Source organism: Apodemus sylvaticus, chromosome X (assembly GCF_947179515.1).
Source record: "Apodemus sylvaticus chromosome X, mApoSyl1.1, whole genome shotgun sequence".
Classification (NCBI taxonomy): domain Eukaryota; kingdom Metazoa; phylum Chordata; class Mammalia; order Rodentia; family Muridae; genus Apodemus; species Apodemus sylvaticus.
Window position 1 is genome coordinate 119,172,964 of NC_067495.1, and position 6,063 is coordinate 119,179,026.

At 42.4% G+C, this 6,063-nt stretch overlaps 1 pseudogene; it reads right to left on the bottom strand.

Annotated features, from left to right (window-relative positions):
* Positions 1–3,701: 3,701 nt before the first annotated feature.
* On the bottom strand, positions 3,702–5,140 carry LOC127674662 (fumarate hydratase, mitochondrial-like; annotated as a pseudogene).
* Positions 5,141–6,063: the final 923 nt, after the last annotated feature.

Consider the following 6,063-nt stretch of genomic DNA (forward strand, 5'->3'; position numbering starts at 1 on the left):
ATGGTCAATAGTGGAATATTGGCTAGGATTATGGAAAACTGAGGAAGGTCCCTCTAGGGGGATTCCCAGATCTACATGGTCTTGTTCATGGCCTTAGGTCTTGTAATAGCTGTCATCGCCCAGAATTCTTTTGTAAGGGTCTGTGATTCACCAAAAAATGATACCCCGGACTTAAATAGTATTTGAAAACAAAGAATGTTTTATTCTGCTGAAGTCCAACATGCAGAGATCTACTACTTTACCAAGATGGAAATGCTGGTGAGCTCTCAGGTTCAATTTAAAGCAGAGTAGGGAAATTCCTGGGAGGGGTAGGTGACCTTTACCTTGATTGGTTGTCCAGATCTCTAGGGGTGTATGGGTCTTTGGGATTGGATAGGGCTCTGGCAACATTCTAGAACCATTTTGGGGAGGGTTGTGGGGCATAGAAACTTTTGCTGGGGAAGCCTGGAAACTCATTACCCTTGCCTCAGGCCAGGTGGCAGGGCAATTTCTGATTGGCTGCCTGAAGCCTGAGGTTTTTCCAGTAACTGACTTGCCTGGACTTGCCCAGTTGTGGGAAACAGAGACCTGGGCCTAGTCTCCTGAACTGCCCGTTTGAAGCCTGTTATGGAGTCAGCCTGTTCCAGTCCTCACACTTTTTAATCGCAAATATGGGAGAGAGACAGATATGTTGGAGTTGGAGCTGTTCTTTAATGAGATGAGTAAGAGCTTCTAATTTCTTCCTGGATAAAGACTGTTGTTCAACTCAGATGGGCTCATCTGAGACCCAGTCAAGGCAGAGTATCATATATAGCAGTGGCTTTTAGAATTGGGGGTGACCCCTAGGAAGTTGTTGGTTGTAGTCTTCTAACTGAATGCAATCACTTTCCATGTTAATGGAGAGGCCACATCTATATCTTCTATAGCTCTCTCCAACAGGTTAGCAGCCCTGTCCATGATAAGAAATCTGTTAAGGCCAGTAGTACCACCTGAATACTGTTTTAAAGCCCTCTTTGGTGGTATATACCTAGGAAGAGCCTCCCGTGACCTTTAGTTGTGGCCCAGGGATTAGTTCTGAATGCTGTGGGACCTAATATCATACTAAAATAGTTACGTCTGTTCCAGTAATCAATTAGGCGTTGAAGTGGTTTCCAATTTTTACATGGAATTTGAGGTAGGAGCCTTCTAAAATATAGTGTCCCAGATAATTTTGTGTGTTTTCCCACTTGCCACTTTTGGAGTTTAAAGACTCGAGGAGCTTGCCATTTTTATCATATATAGATTTACAATCCTTTTTCCAATGGAGTCCCTTAGGGCACTGGGGACAGATGGTTTTAGGAGAGTTAGTTTCCAAGCCAGAAACTCAGGGCCAGAGTTTGGACATTCACCCTTCCAGTGTGTCTCTTTATCACACTTAAAACATTTTTTTAAGAGTCACTATCCATTTATCATAATGTTCATTTATCAAACCCTGGTATGCCAATTGGTGTTCTGAGGTCATGCCCTCCCAAATTATGCTTTTAAGGAAGATTTCGCAAGCCATGTCATCAGGGATTTTGCATACTAGGATCATTTTTCTTCTAATATCAATGTCAGATAATGTTTTCTTGGTTTTCTGCCAACCCGAAAGTAAAGGACAAGAAGATGCACTTGATCAAAGTACCCTGGAGGTAGGGTAGTCTGTTGTGTTCCTATGGAGTACTTACCTTCACCAAAACATACAAAACACCAAAGACTATTTTATTGGTTTTGACTTTTGATTTTTCCTGATCTGTTGGAGACAATCATTCCTATATAAAGCTTCCCATTGAAGGAACAGGGGTCTAGACAAGGAGGATGAACAGAAGTCTCACCAATCTTGTCGTATATTAAGGGAGGCACAAAGGCTCCAGGCAATGGATTTGGCCCAAGAGTCATGGATACCTCATACTACTTGTCTAAGTTCTTTTAATTCATTGGCTTGTTAGGGAAAGACTGGTTAAGTCTAGGGGCTGAGAACAAGTGGGTTGAACATAAACAGGGAAAGCCAAGGTGTTTTTTTCCATTATGGGCATGTTTGAAGGCATCTCTGATCTTGCATATTTGCCCAGGAGTATCCAACAATTACAGAGGAAAGATATCATTACCTCTCAAATCAATGGTAAAGGAATAAGGAAGAACAAATTGATGTTCAGATCTAGATGGCAAGGTAAGACATCAGTGGCCCTCAGAGGAGCATACTCACCCTCTTCTGAAAGTCCCAGAGGGTCCCTGTTTAGGTACCAGATATAGTTCCCCTCCTGACTGGCTGCTGTGCTCAGGATTTGTTGGATCTGGTGAGCAGGGTCTGAGGTGGCAGTGAGCATGGCAGGTATAAGTGACCTGGGAGACTGGGTCAGAAGACATCTTGTTTATTGAACTAGGGGAGCTAACTTACATAGCTTGTGTCAGAAGGAAGGAGAGGAAAAAGGACAAGAGAGGAAGTGCCTGGGCAGGGACTTTTCAATCATATCAGCTATATTAGCAGACTTCAGGTCACATGGTTTCTGAGAACCCAATTCTCTGGTAGAAAAACAAAAGCCTATCCAGCTTTATCATAACATGGCCTTTGTCTCAATGGAATGGAGTAGGCCCAAGTTTGATATGGTTAGAAAGTGATCCACTCCTTCTGTGCTCTCTGAGAGCTGTCCTGAGTACTAGCTGCATTATACCACCACCCTCTGGCTTGGGAACCCACATATGTAGAGAACCAGAAGTCAACAACAGATATCATTCCTCAGGTGCTGGCCACTACTGAGATGCCAAATCTTTTAAATTCAGACTCCATTTTAGAGAACCTGACCTAAGTTTGAACTCAGGTAAACTAACAGGCTTGTACCTAGCATTTAGTTTCCTTGCTTCCCCCGCCAACAAAACCGAGCCTAGCTCTAGTCTCTAGGCTAATCCCCAGAAAGACCATCATTTCCAGGTTACAGCCTTGACAAGACCAGCATTTTCAGGCTATTCCCTCAACAAACCTGCACCACCCCAGGTTACAAGCCTACCCCCTGTCTAAAGACCACCAATGCAGAGGAGAGCAAAAATTAAGTTTATGATATGACTGTCATCACCAGCCAATATGTTAAAGGCTATAGTAGCTTTCTAGTTAGATGCTTGCACACATACTGCATGCTCACTACTTGCTATAAAGCGTGGCCCCATAGATATTCGGGGCTCCCCCACCACCAAAACCATCCTGTGTGATAGTGGTGTATTGCAGGGAGGGGGCAAGATAGATTGAATAGGATAAAGACCCTATCAGATTGGCTCCTGTCTGTGTTTTTGAAGATCACCAACATTTCCCTGGCACAACTCTACCTTTTGGTGAGGCAAGCTCTTTGGCCTAGGACTGAATAGATGAGGCTGCCTATCCATTGTGCTGCGAGGTTCTACTTGCCTCAAACACCACTGTGAATTTTATATAGATAATATGAGTTAAACTCAGATTTTCATGCTTGTTTGGTAAGCATCTCACTGACTTACCTATCTCTTTGGGCCCTTGGGCAGAGTTTACTTATTTCTGTTGCCTGATTTCTCTAGTAAGAACTTGAAACTCTATATTTAATGATAGTACTATCTTTGTCTGCTTTTATATCTTACAGAGAAAGCTTGTTCTAAATTATTTTTATTAAATTCCAAGTTTATTTTAATATATATATTTATTTGATTTAACATAAATTTTATTTACAATACATTTATTTTAGTCACTTTGGACCCAGCATATCCTTGGGTTTCACCCACTCATCCAATTACTCTGAGATAGCGGAGTTCAGTAGCCATTTCTTTTAAGGTTAATCCTTTCTTGTGTGTGGTCTTGGCAATCTTCTATGCTTTGTCATACTCTATATGCAGATTAAGAACTGTGACCAACATCAAAGACTCATTCCTTAGCTTGTTGATCCTCTCTGTGTTGGACTGGATACCTACCACACAGTTCCCTGTGAACAACCCTGAAGCATAGCCCAGCAGCCTAGTCAAGTGCAACATATTCTTAATCATTGGTTTAAAAACATTCTGTTCAAAATGTCTATTTTTCTCTCCAACAGTAACAGCAACATGATTCCCCATGACTTGGGCTGCAACCATGGTCATCATTTCACACTAAGCAGGGTTTACTTTTCCTGGCATGCAGCTGCTCCCTGGCTCATTTTCAGGTAAGATAAGCTCTCTGAAACCTGAAACCAAGGAAGTGAATAGCATTTGCTATCATCATCGGACTGTAGGCAGTAGAGTTCATGGCTCATTAAACTCCACCAGAGCATCATGAGCTGCCAGGGCTTCAAACTTACTATGGACTGTGACAAAAGGCAAACCTGTAAGTACTGCTACTTTTGCAGCCACCTGTGAAACAGATCCTGGTGTTTAATCCTGTCCCAACATCAGTGCGTCCAACATCAAGCTCATAGATTTTTTTTAGCATGGTGGCTTTTAATCTCACCATTGCATACTAGAATTGCTGAACATAACTACTGAATTCTTGCCCAAGTGTGGAACAGCCTCCTGCCTGTGAATTCACCTGATTTTGGTGACCTGCACAAATTCTTTGGGTTTTGCACTGGGAGCACCACGCATCTTCTGTGGTCCTGGCAACAGGATCTTGTGAACTTAGCCTGCAGTGGCAATGTGCATTGCCATGGGAAAGGTGTTATTTGAGCTCTGGCTTTTATTAGCATGGTCATTAGAGTGTGCAGGATTCTTGTTGCCAAGTTCCCCTCTTACATTTCAATTGTTCTATTGTTAATGACTTCATTTACATCCATGATTGTCTGGATTCCTGATCCAGTCTGCCCCACCAGCAGAGAGGAAAGTGATCATTTAGTTTATCTTTACCTATCTCACCTGGTGCCTTCATTATTGCACTAGCAATCATTGGATCAAGACCATAACCATGATTTACTTCAGCAGCAGTTCCTGTCAATATGCCAAAAGCTTTAATGGCTGGCATCGGCATATGTTCTGTTGTAAATCCAATCTTAAAGGTCATTGTAGATCTCACAGTTTGAGCACCATAATACTTACCAGTTGGGAACTTCAGTTCACCAAAGGTGTCTTACTCTATACAGAAGGAGTTTTGGCTGGCTATTGGCATGATATTCTGAGGGAGCTTGGCCTCTTCCCCTGACACTGCAGCTCTGAAGGACATGGTCCACCCGAGGTGATACACAAGCATGCAAAGAGTCAGAGTGGTGGTGCATGGTGCTGCTGTACCTGGGTGGAGAGCTGAGCCCAAAATATCTTTTTTCTTAACATGTTTATGTTTTCATTTGTTTACTAATTATTTATTTTACACCCAATCTATATCTCAGCTTCCCCTCCTTCCTCTTCTCCCAGTCCCTTCTACTTACCTTCTATCCCTCCATCAATTCCTCCTCCTGTACTCCTCAGAAAAGAAGAGGCCTCTGATGGATATTAACCAGCCAGGTCATACCAAGTTGCAGTAAGACTAGGGCCATCTTCTCTTGAGGCTAAATAAGGAATCACAGATAGATGAGAGGTATTCAAAGTCAGGCAATGTATTCAGAGTCAGTCCTTGCTGCCATTTCGGAGTCCCACATGAAGACCCAGATGTAAATTTTTACATATGTGCAGAGTCTAATCCCCTGCTCTCTGGTTGACAGTTCAGTCTCTGAGCCTCTATTAACTCAGGTTAGTTGATTCTCTAAATTTTCTAGCTACATCTTTGACCTCACTCACTCCTTCAATCCTTCTTCCCCTCTTCAACAAGATTCCTCAAGTTCCAATCAATGTTTGGCTGTGGGTTTCTCCATCTGTTTCCACAAGTTGCTGGGTGAAACTTCTCAGATGACGGTTATGATAGGCTCCTTTCTGCAAATATAGCAGAATGTCATTAATAGTGTCAGAGGTAGGCTCTCTCATGGCATGGTTCATAAGTCAGGTCAGTTATTGGTTGGTCTGATAGGATAGAGGGGGTTATTTCAATGTTTTATATCTGTTAAGATGTGCTTTGTGACTGAGTAAATGGTGAATTTTGGTAAAGGATCCATGAAATCCTGAGAAGAAGGTATATTCTTTTGCATTTGGGTAAAATGTTCTGTAGTTATCTGT